A 17,075-nucleotide genomic window follows, 5' to 3' on the forward strand; every position below is an offset into this window, starting at 1 on the left:
CAAGAATTTTAAGTCCACTGTTAATGCTCAAATCAATAGTAGAGTGCTACCCTATCCCACATCCCAAAGAAATACTTGCAAAGCTGGCAGACAGTAAGTATCATCTGAAAATTGATGTGCTAAGGCATACCTGCAGTTTTGTCTGGATTTTGCCTTTAAACAGATTTTTATCATCAGCATTCCCTTTGCATTGAACCTTTATACATATCTCTCATTCGGCATCACGAATGCAACTGTCATTTTCCAGAGATTTTTAGATCAGTTATGCAGGGTGTTCCATGCTTTACAAACCACCGTGATGGCATTATCACCACAGGTTCCTCACAGCAGAATATCTCACTAACCTTTTCATTCTGTTCACCAAACTGCAGGAGGCAGGTCTAAAGTACAATCCACATACAGAAAAAAAATTTTTCAGACAGAAACAGAATATTTGGGCACCTCCTTCCAAAAGATGATGTCAAACCTACAGAACGCCTTGTGGTGGCTATTGAAAACCTACCTAAACTGCGAAAGCTGAAGGAACTCCATCTTTCTGAGTAATGTCACAGATTATTAACAATTTCTCTCCAACACAGGGGGTATCATCCATCCATTAAACAGTGAAAGTAAAAAAGGTGATCATTTGATTAAGTTGGTGTGGACTGTGACTGAGTGTTTCGACACACCAAGTCACTGCTCAAGTCATTGCTGTGGCATGGTACCTTTATATTGGGTAAGCAGCTTGTCCTGGCCACAGATGCCTCTCTGTAAAGGATTGGGGCAGTTTTGTCTCACAGAAGTGGTGATAACTCTGAACAGCCTATCATGTACATATCCACAATGTTGGCAGCTGCTCAACACAATTATTCTCTGATACAGAAGGAAGCTTTGGCCATAATGTCTGCTCTCCATCTAATGAGTGATCATAACTTCTTGGCTCATTCACAGCTTCCCGACAGGACTGCAAAACCACTCCAAGATTGGGCCTTGTTTTTGAGTGAGTATCACCATGAGATTCATTACAAATATATCGCACAGCATGCTATTGTATAAACATTGTCACACTTGCCCAAGGGACCCTACCCACCACAGAACAGCAGGCAGTACCAATACAAACTTTCCCTTCATGGCCCACGTCTAGTCAACCATGTGACCACATCCACATGGATTTTGGAGGCCTCTTCTGTAATTCTATGTCGTTGGAGGTGCTAAAGGAGCTATTCAGTCATCTGTAAGTGATGCACATGCACTCCACCATGACAGAAGCTACTACGTGGGCTCTCACCCAGGTTTTTGTAATCAAAGAGCTGCATCAGACCACCATCTCTAACAGTTGCCTATAGTTCACTTCAGCATTGTTTCATGATTTCTGCACCCACAATGGCATTTCCCCCCTCACATCTGTTCCACATCACCCACAATTGAATGTGGGGGGTGCAGAGTGTATGGTGCACACCTTAACAAGTGGTTAAAAACTGTTTGGAGAATTTGGCCATGGGCCATCTACAGAACTGGTCATAACCCAGTAGAGATCCTCCATAGAAAACAGCCCCAGACACTGATACACCTGTTCTGCCTTGTGCTTCAGTACAAAGTGCATTCCTGACCACCATGATACACCCTTTATGACAGTGTCTGGGCGCACATGTTCTGCTGGCAGTATGGATAGGAGCTAGCAGCGGTGCAAGTGAAGTATAGTTAGCAAATGTTCACTGGGATTCTGGCAGCATGCTGCTCTCCCACCATCAGAATTAACAGCATCCTTGATGGGGCACTGACTGCAGCCACAACAGCTTCCAGTGGGGAGTCCTCTTGCAAATGCTGTTCCACTCCAGGGGCTGGGCACCTGAAGGATGCCTCTGTTTGATGTTCTGCTGGGCAACAGCAAGGTCAAGATGCAGCAGCTGGCCATATCGGATCCTCATCTATTGTCTGATGGCAGCTACCTGGGTGGCATCCTTCTACAGGAGCATCAGGCAGCCCTTTCTCTATCATCACTGTTGCCAGCCCATGTGGGGTCATTCCTGCATGTGGCTTGCTATCGTCTGCACCACTTCTGGCCATATGCCCTATGAGGTACAGTCCAGCCCCACAACAGTGCTACCTCTTCAGACAGCAATGAGCCGAATAAGGTGAACCTCATCGCCCAACAGCTACTACTGCGGCACTGTTGCCACTGCCACCGGGTCACCTGGACAGACCTCGTGGGCTCCTGGCCCACGCCAGCCTGTCTCCAGTGGTCCTGGTTGGCACACCGCCTTTGTCCACCAATTCCTGTAGCACTGGTTCCCCGAAGGAGAGCAGTGTGCTCATGCATGCCACACGATGACCGCAAAATTCATATTTGGCGTTGATGATGAGGAGACAAAATGAGAGCACTTGCTGATGGTGCAGCCTCTCATTTTCACCACAGCTGTATTAAGTGGAAGTTCCACTTGTGGACTAGGACAGTTTCATAACATTTTATGATGAGAACTGCATGTTAGTGAACTCAACTGGACTGCAATTCCTCTTTTAATGTTCTCATGAGCCTGTGTGATTCTGGTGCACCGCCACTGTATTTTTGTGCATTTTTTGTTGTCAATAAGGGACAGTAGATATTACATACTCAATAAAAGATTTAAACTACACTCCTGGAAATTGAAATAAGAACACCGTGAATTCATTGTCCCAGGAAGGGGAAACTTTATTGACACATTCCTGGGGTCAGATACATCACATGATCACACTGACAGAACCACAGGCACATAGACACAGGCAACAGAGCTTGCACAATGTCGGCACTAGTACAGTGTATATCCACCTTTTGCAGCAATGCAGGCTGCTATTCTCCCATGGAGACGATCGTAGAGATGCTGGATGTAGTCCTGTGGAACGGCTTGCCATGCCATTTCCACCTGGCGCCTCAGTTGGACCACCGTTCGTGCTGGACGTGCAGACCACGTGAGACGACGCTTCATCCAGTCCCAAACATGCTCAACGGGGGACAGATCCGGAGATCTTGCTGGCCAAGGTAGTTGACTTACACCTTCTAGAGCACGTTGAGTGGCACGGGATACATGCGGACGTGCATTGTCCTGTTGGAACAGCAAGTTCCCTTGACGGTCTAGGAATGGTAGAACGATGGGTTCGATGATGGTTTGGATGTACCGTGCACTATTCAGTGTCCCCTCGACGATCACCAGAGGTGTACGGCCAGTGTAGGAGATCGCTCCCCACACCATGATGCCGGGTGTTGGCCCTGTGTGCCTCGGTCGTATGCAGTCCTGATTGTGGCGCTCACCTGCACGGCACCAAACACGCATACGACCATCATTGGCACTAAGGCAGAAGCGACTCTCATCGCTGAAGACGACACGTCTCCATTCGTCCCTCCATTCACGCCTGTCGCAAGACCACTGGAGGCAGGCTGCACGATGTTGGGGCGTGAGCGGAAGACGGCCTAACGGTGTGCAGGACCGTAGCCCAGCTTCATGAAGACGGTTGCGAATGGTCCTTGCCGATACCCCAGGAGCAACAGTGTCCCTAATTTGCTGGGAAGTGGCGGTGCGGTCCCCTAAAGCACTGCGTAGGATCCTACGGTCTTGGCATGCATCTATGCGTCTCTGTGGTCCGGTCCCAGGTCGACGGGCACGTGCACCTTCTGCCAACCACTGGCGACAACATCGATGTACTGTAGAGACCTCACGCCCCACGTGTTGAGCAATTCGGCGGTATGTCCACCCGGCCTCCCGCAAGCCCACTATACGCCCTCGCTCAAAGTCCGTCAACTGCACATACGGTTCACATCCACGCTGTCGCGGCATGCTACCAGTGTTAAAGATTGCGATGGAGCTCCGTATGCCACGGCAAACTGGCTGACACTGACGGCGGTGGTGCACAAATGCTGCACAGCTAGCGCCATTCGACGGCCAACACCACGGTTCCTGGTGTGTCCGCTGTGCCGTGCGTGTGATCATTGCTTGTACAGCCCTCTCGCAGTGTCCGGAGCAAGTATGGTGGGTCTGACACACCGGTGTCAATGTGTTCCTTTTTCCATTTCCAGGAGTGTATTTGCAGTAATGGATTCGCTTTTCATGATCAACATTTTCAATTCTCGCATCGCTGTCTCCTTACATGAAAAAAATTTCAATGTTTGCCCAAGCGCTTTATGCACAGTTGGAAGCCTGATATCTTTTTCTTGTGTCAAATTCTGCAATGATTTTGCTGAGTTCTGCTGCATGGAGTTAGAAGTATCCAACAACTTCTGTTTGTTTAGTTTAGGTGGTCTTCCAGCTCATTTGGCATCTAACACTGAGCCTGGCTTTTGAAATTTTCCAATAAGTCAATGAACCATATTATGATGAGGTACAGCTGTCCAGGTATTTGTCAGTAAATGACTCCTCGGCTAAATCTTGTCAACACATGTTCGACAGGAAAAATATGTTCCTCCATTTAAAGCACCATAATTTAAAAACAGACTGAACATCTAAACATTACCCATTACATTCAATATCTTTCATCAAAAGCTGAACCAAACAGTATGTAACAGTAGAAATCATCAGAAAAAACAGTTGTACAACTTTGTTTCGAGTGCCCAACATAATCAAAATTAGTCTGTAGTCCAGTGCACAGCAACTTTCCAAAAACACTGTAGAAGAGCTCAGTCTTCTTTCACCAATATAACTTGAAAATGACCAGAAGATTCTGTGCCAAAATACAATGGCAACAAATTAACACCCATCAGTTCGCCCATAATTTCAAACTTTAAGATTTTTCCTTATGTCTGCCATAGGTTACCTGATTCATGCATTTGGAGACTTTCTATGCAACACCTCTGTGCATTCACTGGTTTGAGAATTTCAAGAACATGCTTAAAGTTACAATTTTCTTTCAGGGGCAAAAATCTTTTATACATTGAGAGCAACTGGGATAATATACCAGTAAGCCTGAGTGTGATATTTATACTGTTTTCTACACCTCAGATATGCCTACACCTAACATACAAAAATACACAGGACAAAGCTTAAACAACTTACAGTTGGTGACATAAAGTATTTCCTTTGCTGTAAAGTGGCTCTGACAAAGGGCATCTACCTCCTGCCAAGCCAGCAATAATAAAAGTCAAGTTGCTAGGTGGGGAAATTGTGTGTGTGTGTGTGTGTGTGTGTGTGTGTGTGTGTGTGTATGCGTGTGTGTGTGTGGCAGGAGGGGGGGGGGGGAGGGGAGGGGAGGAGGGCGAGGTGAGCAGGGAGGAGGAGAGGCGGTGAGAGACCCGGCAACGACGTTGTGATAACACGAGGTAGGCAATGATGTTGCAATAACACGAGGTATGACAATAATTTTTAAACATATCTAGTATCAATTTGAACATTATATTTATAGAAGTTCTTTTACTGTTGCACAAAATAAGGAAGCAATTAGTGTTTAAAATTATTTAATCTGGGTTAATAGTTACAGTATTTGCAGATTAGTAGTTACAGTATTTGCAGACGTCTTCTATATTGTGTAACCAACTGCCTACATATCTTCCCTCAGAATAACAGGTTTCAACAACTAAATGTAAATTCTGTTGCACTGTCACAATGTGTACAAATAATTTTTCAACATATGTCAAAGAAATAAAGACCTTACTAAAGATAAGTCAGTCAGACATAAATATAAGCAGAAATTGTAGTTCTACTATACAGTGTGAGGGCAAGAGAGAGTAAAATTTTGATTTAACATTATGTTACATTTGCGAATAAACTTTTAGTATAATGATCCTTTGTCTTCCTTGTATAAGAAATAGATTTTTACATGACCTTTTGAAGTGTACACAATTTCTATGTGTTTGATAAGAAGAGTAGCAGCCAAGCCATACACTAAGCAGGGTATACCTGAAAATCAAAAAACTGTATGAAACAAAATCAAGGTCTGGGAAGAAGAAGAAGAAGAAGAAGAAGAAGAAGAAGCGGAAGAAAATCTGATACATTCCGTGATATCAGATCGTTCATTGTTTAACGTGTTATTAGGAACCATTCTAGAAAGTGCACATATATTTCTATTGAAAGCAGAGCCTGTGTATACTAAAATCATGCATCTTAAACTTACAAATTTATAAATTCCTTGGTAAAAGGTGCAAGATTGATAACATCAATTGTTGTTGTCTCTGTTCGTGTTACTCATAATTACTTCAGTATTATTGCTTTTATTATTTGCCCACTTATATTTTGGGTTCTTACACGCTTTTACCAGTCCCCAGAATGGTCAGTACTTTGCAGACCATACTAACATTAACACTCTAATAAGTCACTGTTGGAATTTTCAGAATTGAATATAACTGCTGCCACTGAATCTGAGCCAGGAGAGAGGTTTGAGTTTTTGGGTGGCTGGAAAGAAGCCTCTGGATAGCCCTTGAATAGCTTAGCATATGGGGGTCCACATCAAACCCATCAATCATCAACACCATTTCAACAGCTGCCACCTTTTCCACACCAAGATGGCCTTTCCATACAGCCCAGCAACCCATTATCATCACATATGCAGTGACTAGCTGTCATTCTCGAAATATATCAATTATCTCACTGAGGTCTTCACAGACTGAAATTAACCTCTCCACCTTATCCAGAAATAGATCTCCAGAGTCTTGTCTCCTACTACGTAGCATTCCCCACATACCCACATACCCCCCTAATGACTCTGTGCTACCCAGGACTGGATCAACTAAATTACATTCTCTGCCAGGGTTTTGGGTATCTCTTTAATGCACTGAGATGAGAAATATCCTCCCAAAGCATCATTCTGCTGCCTATCCAACACACATCTTTGTCTGTCCTCTTTCATCCCTACTCCCAACCTCTTGTCCCATGACTCATATAGCAGTAAAACACCTAGATGCAATACTGACCCCACTACAACGTACTCCAGTCCTGTCACAGACCTTTTGAACCTCATCAAAGACAGAGCCACTTTTGAGACCACTCAACTTAACTGCAATCTGTGTGCAGTATTCTATGTGAGCATGACCGCTAACAAGCTGTCTATCTGCATGAGTGGCCACTGACTAACTTGGTCAAGAGACAGTTGGATTACTCAGTTGCCAAGCATTCCACATATATGTTGTGCTTAACTATAATGCTGCTTCACAGGCTGTGCCATCTCAATTGTTCCAAAAATTCCAGATTTTCTGAATTGTGCAGATGGAAACTCTCCCTGCAACATATCATTTGTTTCTGTAACCCTCATGGCCTTAATCTTTGCTAGTCCTTGTTCTCCAGTTGCCTCAGCTCCCCTTCCCCTCTGCACAGTCCTCTATTCTGTTCCTGCACACTCTCACATGGAGTGCTACAGCATCGTCTCCCACGCCTAATCTGTGATCTCTCTCCTTTTCTTTTCCCATAAAATACCTCATCTATATCTATCTGTACCCTCACTGCCTACCCCAGTGGTGCCACAGCACCATGTGTGTGTGTGTGGGGGGGGGGGGGGGGGGGGGGGGGGGAGTGGGGGGGGCTGTGTTTCATCAACTGATGAGGGACATTGTCCTATAGCTAAAAAAAAATATCAAACAGTCTACTTTCAAATGTGCCTGCCTGCTGTTCAGCACCTCCTGTATGTGGAAAGTAGTAATCTGTCCTAATTTATATTGTAATTCCATCCTGTATTTCCCATTGTTTTTTCTGTAATATTTACTCCATTCTTTTTTACTTTTTTATTGTCATCTTCCCCTCTTTTTTTGGTTTTTCCACATCTCTTACTCTGGTTTCTTCTCAGTGCACTCCTCATTCCTCTTCTTGTTTCACTTCCTCTTCATCCTTTTTTACTCCTCACTTTGTCCAACCGCCATTGGACTGAAACCAGCACACTGCTTATCAATATATCATCTTTAATCTACTCCCTCTGATATCTCCCCCTCCCTCTTCATCTTCCACCGTCCTCACAAGAGATGGGTCCCTTTCAACCTTGGGTTTGAATTATCTGTCCCTCCATTCCAAACTCTTTCCTTCCTGTGATGGACACCAATAGTTGTGGGAGCTCGGAATAGTTTCATCTACTTTTACATGTTTCTATTGGCAGTATTTAAATCTTTCCTTTAATGCCATTTGCTAATCTCTGCAGTTTCTTTTATTCACACAGCTGCTATAAATTGGGTGGATGAGGCTTTTGTTTAAATTTCTTTATGTTATGAACTGTGTGTTGGTTACATATAATTTTAGTATGGGAGCTAAATTTATAATACTCAAACTGTGAATTGGTAACAATAGAAAAAAATGTCTAAAATAAACTAGAAATAAAGCAGTAAGTAACACAAAAAAGAACATCAATTCATATTTTTGGAAAAATTGAACTATCCTTTTTGAAATTAATGAGAAGAATGAAGACAGTAAATGTAAGTGAAGTCAGGTAAAACATTCAAAATGTTCCAAGACACTTGCATGGGAACTTAAAAAACAATGTTACACATGTCACCCCATACTAAGACCATTGCGTAAAAGAGTGGGCCATTGTGAGAAGGGAGTACATCTTCTGGGTTTCCTGCAGATGCAGCTCTACTGCTGTACAAATAACAGGTGCATTGCAATGTGTAGCTGAAATGGTGCAACAGCTGGAAACATACTCCAAACTTGAAATATGCTGAAAAGTATGATTCTTGTGGGGAAAATGTCTAAATTGCACATACATTCACCATGAAATTCTGGTGGTATATGGACCAAATGCAGTGTTGTGTCCAACCATACTGGAATTCTGCCAAGGCTGCACAGACATGGGTGGTGTTGGTCAAGAAGTCCAGATCTTGCACCATGCAATTTCCATTTGATAAGCTGAAAGAACATCTGTGAGGAAAGACATACACACCACACTTCTTGAATGACTCTGTTGCCATGGAGTGTGATTTCTATTGAAGAGAAATTGGCAACTGGTAGAACATTGGGACCACTGTTACAGGGACTAGGTGACTATGTTAAAAAACAGAGTCATAGAATGCTTTGCATTCCATATACCTTCAATAGTTCTTCCAGTTTCCTTCTCTTGCACTGTAATTCAGTTTTATTGTATTCAATACCAGTTATTTGAGCTGCCATAATAATGTGTAATTTACTTTTTGATACCCTCTCAAGGAAGCATATGTTGAGAAAGATACTACAGGTAAGATTTAAAAAGTTCCTAAGCATCTGGCAAGAGAGAAATGGCTCAAGTTCAAACGGAATCAATAATACTGTATTGGATAATGGTCAGTTATTAGTTTACTGAATAGAGACCGAGTATCAGGATTGATTGTTTTACATGGTCCTGAACATAGAACTACTGGGCACAACTTCAATTAGACTCGAACTGAAAAATAAAATAAATGCCAGCCTTTCACAAAGAGGCATTCTGTAAGTCACCTGAATCTGTTTAGGGAACATGTGGCAAACTTAAAAAAAGGCCATCAAATTAGGAATTTAAAATGGCATCTCCTTAAGAAACCACTGCATCAACTCAAGTCAATTCATTATCAGAGTACAAGGGTGAACAGACATTAGACTTACTGGACAAGCAGTATTACAAAGAATGCAAGAAATGATGGGTGGAGTTCTGTTAGTAAGTTAAATATGAGAAAGTGTACAAATGGCAAGCACCAAAAAATGTGAGCTACTTATACAATTATGCAGAGCATGTTACATTTCTTAACTCTTGATTCTTATTGAAAAGTTTGTCCTATTATATCAATATACACTCCTGGAAATTGAAATAAGAACACCATGAATTCATTGTCCCAGGAAGGGGAAACTTTATTGACACATTCCTGGGGTCAGATACATCACATGATCACACTGACAGAACCACAGGCACATAGACACAGGCAACAGAGCATGCACAATGTCGGCACTAGTACAGTGTATATCCACCTTTTGCAGCAATGCAGGCTGCTATTCTCCCATGGAGACGATCGTAGAGATGCTGGATGTAGTCCTGTGGAACGGCTTGCCATGCCATTTCCACCTGGCGCCTCAGTTGGACCAGCGTTCGTGCTGGACGTGCAGACCACGTGAGACGATGCTTCATCCAGTCCCAAACATGCTCAATGGGGGACAGATCCGGAGATCTTGCTGGCCAAGGTAGTTGACTTACACCTTCTAGAGCACGTTGGGTGGCACGGGATACATGCGGACGTGCATTGTCCTGTTGGAACAGCAAGTTCCCTTGACGGTCTAGGAATGGTAGAACGATGGGTTCGATGATGGTTTGGATGTACCGTGCACTATTCAGTGTCCCCTCGACGATCACCAGAGGTGTACGGCCAGTGTAGGAGATCGCTCCCCACACCATGATGCCGGGTGTTGGCCCTGTGTGCCTCAGTCGTATGCAGTCCTGATTGTGGCGCTCACCTGCACGGCGCCAAACACGCATATGACCATCATTGGCACTAAGGCAGAAGCGACTCTCATCGCTGAAGACGACACGTCTCCATTCGTCCCTCCATTCACGCCTGTCACGACACCACTGGAGGCGGGCTGCACGATGTTGGGGTGTGAGCGGAAGACGGCCTAACGGTGTGCAGGACCGTAGCCCAGCTTCATGAAGACGGTTTGCGAATGGTCCTTGCCGATACCCCAGGAGCAACAGTGTCCCTAATTTGCTGGGAAGTGGCGGTGCGGTCCCCTACAGCACTGCGTAGGATCCTACGGTCTTGGCATGCATCCATGCGTCTCTGTGGTCCGGTCCCAGGTCGACGGGCACGTGCACCTTCTGCCGACCACTGGCGACAACATCGATGTACTGTGGAGACCTCACCCCCACGTGTTGAGCAATTCGGCGGTATGTCCACCCGGCCTCCCGCAAGCCCACTATACGCCCTCGCTCAAAGTCCGTCAACTGCACATACGGTTCACATCCACGCTGTCGCGGCATGCTACCAGTGTTAAAGACTGCGATGGAGCTCCGTATGCCACGGCAAACTGGCTGACACTGACGGTGGTGGTGCGCAAATGCTGCGCAGCTAGCGCCATTCGACGGCCAACACCACGGTTCCTGGTGTGTCCGCTGTGCCGTGCGTGTGATCATTGCTTGTACAGCCCTCTCGCAGTGTCCGGAGCAAGTATGGTGGGTCTGACACACCGGTGTCAATGTGTTCTTTTTTCCATTTCCAGGAGCATATAATATGAAACAAGAGGCATTTTTTTAAAGAAGTGAGTGCACTGAAGAAATATATTGAGCAAGATTGAGGGGTAACTAAAACACTTGACTGGAGGAGCATGGCTGAAATCCTAATCAAACCATCTAGAATTATATTTTAATGGTTCCCATAAATCACTCAAACGAATTCTAACAATGCTCCATCCATAATGAGCTCTTTTTTCCTAATGAAATATATGTCATCAGTAGTGTAGGTGAAGTTCATAGTAGTAAAGGATTATATGAACGGCTTATTTCAATATAGGTACAAGTCCATTTTTGTTCATTCTGAGATACAGAGTCCTAAAGTTAAATGAGCACTGAAAAATCTGCAGTTGAGATACCAGAAATATTCAAGTACATACTGAAATAAGCCCTTCATATGTGACAACAGATCTGCAGAAGTGACAGTCTAATACACCAAAGCGGCAAGCAAACTGGTATAGGCATGTGTATTCAAATACAGAGATATGTAAATAGGCAGAATACTGTGCTGCAGTTAGCAACGCCTATATAAGACACCAAGTGTCTGGCACAGTTGTTAGATTGGATACTTCTGCGGTGACAATAGCTGGTTATCAAGCTTTAAATGAGTGAACGGCACACAAGCGATGGGACACAACATCTCTGAGGTAGGGATGAAGTGGGGATTTTCCCTTATGACCATTTCACAAGTGTCCCGTGAATATCAGGAATCTGGAAAAATACCAAATCTCCGACATCACTATGGCCGGGAAAAGATCCTGCAAGAACGGGACCAATGATGACTGAAGAGAATCATTCAACATGACACAGGTGCAATGCTTTGCAAATTGCTACAGATTTCAGTGCTGGGCCATCAACAAGTGTCAGCATGCGAACCATTCAATGGAACATGCCCAACATCTGCTGTTGACTGCGGGAATATAAGCTCACCCATCTTTTCGTTGTGCCTGTTTGCAACTCAACATCTCCTCTATAAGATTAGCAGAAATCTATCCTTTTTATAATATTGTCATTAGTACACCCACATGGTTTATGCAACTCACCTCCATTCCATATACCTTCAATAGTTCTTCCAGTTTCCTTCTCTTGCACTGTAATTCAGTTTTATTGTTCCTATTCATTCTTTGTCCTCAGTTTCATAAATCTCTCAATTATCAGTATGGATTTTCCCCAATTATTAAATACACCTTGCCCTTTCCTCATCTTTCCAGATTCCTCAATTTTTTCTAAAACAAAATCCTATTTTGTTCATTACCACTGACTGCTGTCCTAGTATCTTATTAGCCCAATATCTTATTAATTTCTTCTACTCTTGAATGTCATCCTTCTCTTACCCATTCCTTGTCTATATTTATTGATAATTATTTGGAATCATTTAACACATCAACTGCTGTGTGGCCGCTGGTGGCTGCCATGTGGCTGGCCGTGGCCACAGCAGTCTGACACCTTTCCCATCGATATAATAATTTCAGTTCAAGAAAGGAAGCATCAAAAATATACAAAAATTACAGGAAATCCATTCTCGCAGGCATACGTTCAATCAGGTGCTGAAAGGTTTCTTGGGGAATGGCAGCCCATTCTTCAAAGAGTGCTGCACTAAGTAGAGGTATTGATGTCTGACAGTGAGGTCTGGCACGAAGTCGATGTTCAAAAACCTCTCATAGCAGTTCTATAGGATTCAGGTCAGGACTCTGTGCAGGCCAGTCCATTACAGGGATGTTATTGTCATGTAACAACTCTGCCACAGGCTGTGCATTATGAACAGGTGCTCAATCATGTTGAGAGATGCAATCGCCATCCCCAAATTGCTCTTCAATAGTGGGAAGCAAGACGGTGCTTAAAACATCAATGTAGGCCTGTGCTGTGATAGTGTCACACAAAACAACAAGGGGATGCAAGCCCCTCCATGAAAAATACGACCACACCATAACACTACCACCTCTGAATTTTACTGTTGGCACTATACATGCTGGCAGATGATATTCACCAGTCATTTGCCATACCCACACCCTGCCATTGGACCGCCACATTGTGTAACATGTTTTGTCACTCCACACATCATTTTTCCACTGTTCAATGTTTACACTCCTTACACCAACTGAGACATCGTTTTGCATTTACTGGTGTGATGTGTGGCTTATGAGCATCCGCTTGACAATGAAATCCAAGATTTCTCATCTCGTGCCTAACTGACATAGTACTTGCAGTGCATCCTGATGGAGTTTGGAATTCCTGTGTGACGGTCTGGATAGATGCCTGCCTATTACAGATTACTACCTTCTTCAACTGTCAGCGGTCTCTGTCAGTCAACAGAGGAGGTCAGATTGTACACTTTTGTGCTGTACATGTCGCTTAAGGCTTCCACTTTATCATCACATCAGAAAAAGTTGACCTAGGGATATTTAGGAGTGTGGAAATCTCGTCTAGAGACATATGACACAAGTGACACCCAATCATCTGACCACGTTTGAAGTCCATGAGTCCCGTAGAGTGCCCAATTCTGCCCTCTCACAATGTCTAATGAATACTGAGGTCACTGAAATGGAGTAGGTGGCAGCACAGTGCACCTAATATGAAAAATATATATGTCTTTGGGAGTGTCCGGACACTTTTGATCACAAAGTGTATGCATAAAGACCTATAGAATGATATATATAACTGTGTGGTGGTAGTAAACATTGCACAGAGATTATTAGGCCTTGACACAGGGATTATTAGGCCTTGACAATGCCAATGGCTGTTGCTTAATGGAATTGCGGAGCCCAAATTAGGAGATAAGTCTGCCTTAATGAATGTGGCTTTTTGTGTCATGAAATTGCAGGTGATATGACAGCAAGGTTAAAAGTTATCAGTCTGATGCTAATAAAATTTGGGTTTTGTTATGTTGGTACATCTTCTTACATCTATGCTTATATAAACTGAAGTCTGTCACCACTTTTCTGTCTGTAAGTTTGGACTAATCTCACGAACTACTGTAGTTATTCTGATATGGTTTTCACTGACAGATAAACTGATTTATGAGGAAGGTTTGAGTATATAATAAATAAATATTTCATGCAAATTGCCTGAAATATGATGAATTACAGTCTCCCACTGCAGTGAAAATGATGCCATTGCCAATTTGACTTAAAGAATTATGTAATATTTCCATTTCCAAAGAACCCACGTGCTGACTAATGTAAATATTACCCAATTATGAGTTTAACATGATATATTTAGAGGAGAATTGAAAAACTGGTAAAAGTCCAGCGCCGGGGAAGATCAATTTGGATCTCAGAGAAATGTAGGAACACATGAGGCAATACTGACCCTACAACTTGTCTTACAAAATAGGTTGTGGAAAAGCAACCTTATGTCTATATCATTTGTAGACTTAGAGAAAACTTTTGACAATGATGACTGGAATACCGTCTTTGTAATTTGGAAGATAGCAAGGTTAAAATACAGGGAGAAAAAGGCTATTTATATCTTGCACTGAAACCAGATGGTATTTATAAGAGTCGAGGGGGCATGAAAAGGAAGCTGAGGTTGAAAAGGGAGTGTTGTTCAAACTGTACATTGAGCAAGCAGTAAAAGAAACCAAAGAAAAATTTTGGAGTAGGAATTTAAATTTCAAGGAGAAAAAATAAAACTATGAGGTGTGCCAATGACATTGTAATTCTCTCAGTGACAGCAATGAACTTGGAAGAGCAATTGAATAGAATGGACAGTGTTGTGAAAGGACGGCATAAGACGGACATCAATAACAGCAAAATGAAGATAATGGAATGTAGTCTTATTAAACCAGATGAAACTGATGGGATTAGATTAGGGAACAAGACACTAAAAGTAGTAGATGAGTTTTGCTATTTTGACTGAAAAATAAGTGATGATGGCTGAAGTAGAAAGAATATAAAATGTAGACTGGCAATGACAAGATACAAATTTGTTAACATCAAATATAGATTCAAGTGTTAGAAAGTCGTATCTGAAGATATTTGTCTAGAGTGTAGCCAAATATGGAAGTGAAACATGGTCAATAAACAGTTTAGACAAGAAGAGAATGGATACTTTTGAAATGTGGTGTTACAGAAGAATGCTGAAGACTAGATGTGTAGACAGCATAATTAATGAGGAGGTACTGAACAAAACTGGGGAGACAAGAAATTTGTGGTACGACTTGACCAAAAGAAGGGACTGGTTGAGAGGACACCTTCTGAGACATAAAGGGTAGTGTGGGGGGATAAAAATCATAGTGGGAGACCAAGAGATGAATGTAGTAAGCAGATTCAGAAGGATGTAGATTGCAGTAATTATTTGGAGATGAAGAAGTTTCCACAGGATAGAGTAGCATGGAAAGCTTCATCAAACCAGACTTCGGACTGAAGACAACAACAACAGCCGGCCGATGTAGCCGAGCGGTTCTAGGAACTTCAGTCTGGAACCACGCGACCGCTTCGCTCGCAGGTTCGAATCCTGCCTCGGGCATGGATGTGTGTGATGTCCATAGGTTAGTTAGGTTTAAGTAGTTCTACGTTCTAGGGAACTGATGACCTCAGATGTTACGTCCCATAGTGCTCAGAACCATTTGAACAACAACAACAACAACAACATTGGTAAAAAAAACAGTGGGCCTTGAGGTGGTCATAAATTAAAGGTATCTGACACTGCTGACACCATAGTAATATTAACAGAATGAGTAGATAACATTTTGTGTGAGGAATTAACTAGACAAAAATATTATGCAGCATTGATGCACATTTTTAGGATGCTGACGAAAGGCAAATGTGAGAACAAATATCTCAGCAGTGCTTGGACCATGTTAAATAGAATGAAACTGATTTTGTGTTCTAGTTGGCTTCTGTGGACAAGGTAAGTTTTTCACTACATACCACATATAAAATAGCAATTAAGGCAATAGTAGACCTTGTATCATGAAAGTTAAGTCAGTACATCTGCAATAGGGGTTATAACCACTATTTGCTGGAACACAAAACTGGTATTATGAGTAATTAATTTGCAAAAGGTAAAACAATAACTAGTAATTAATATGAACATTTTCTGCACCAATTGTACAAGAGTTTGCTGAAAAATAATGCCTCTGAATTTTTTGTGTTCTAACTCTTAAAATTTTTTGAATAGAAAACTTAATTAACATTCTATATATTTATTCTTCATGTCTACATATTTATTTCTCAACGCAGTCACCCTGGCCAAGAACATATTTCTCTCAAATTGAGCTCAGTTTGTTGATACTGTCACTGTACAATGACTGACTCTGTTGAGAGAACCGCAAGCTCATCTCTGCTTGAAATCCTTAGTCACTATGAAAGTGAAGTCCTCACAGATGTTCTTTAAGTTTTGGAAACAGATGAAAACTGGATGGGGCCAAGTCAGGGCTGTAAGGAGAACAAAAGATGACAGTGAATCCAAGAAGTTGGATTCCTGCAGAGTTCACAGTTAGTGTTCATTATGACATTGTCATGCTGAAGGAGAGGGTGTTCCATGTGCGGATGAACTCTTTGAATTCATGCTTTCCATTTTCTCAAGCACTAATATAGTTAATGTTACACACTGCCATGTTACAAGCTGTAATTTGGAGCCCTCTAGCAGCAGAACGTTGCAACTATGTCAGTGAGGTGGGAAAGTCGACCAAGTAATATGCATGGTGTGATACCTCAACTAAGACTGAGAACAGATTAAAAAATTTGGAGGCATTATGTTTCAGCATGCCCTCATAACAAAGAATACATGAGAAAAGACCTCGATGTGAAAAGAAAAACAACCACCCTTTCACAAAACAGTCTACCTGCCAGCAAATTTTTTATGACAATGGAAAAAATTAGTCATTTGTAGACAAAATTATTGAAACTTTCACTCATTTCACCAGACCTGGCAGTGGCTGGCTTCTTTTCCCCAAAGTTATAACTTCCTTACATATGAGTTTCATTGCTGTTTACTGTCACAACAATGTCTATTGTATTAAACAAAACAAAAACATATGTTATAGC

Source organism: Schistocerca gregaria, chromosome 1 (assembly GCF_023897955.1).
Source record: "Schistocerca gregaria isolate iqSchGreg1 chromosome 1, iqSchGreg1.2, whole genome shotgun sequence".
NCBI lineage: Eukaryota > Metazoa > Arthropoda > Insecta > Orthoptera > Acrididae > Schistocerca > Schistocerca gregaria.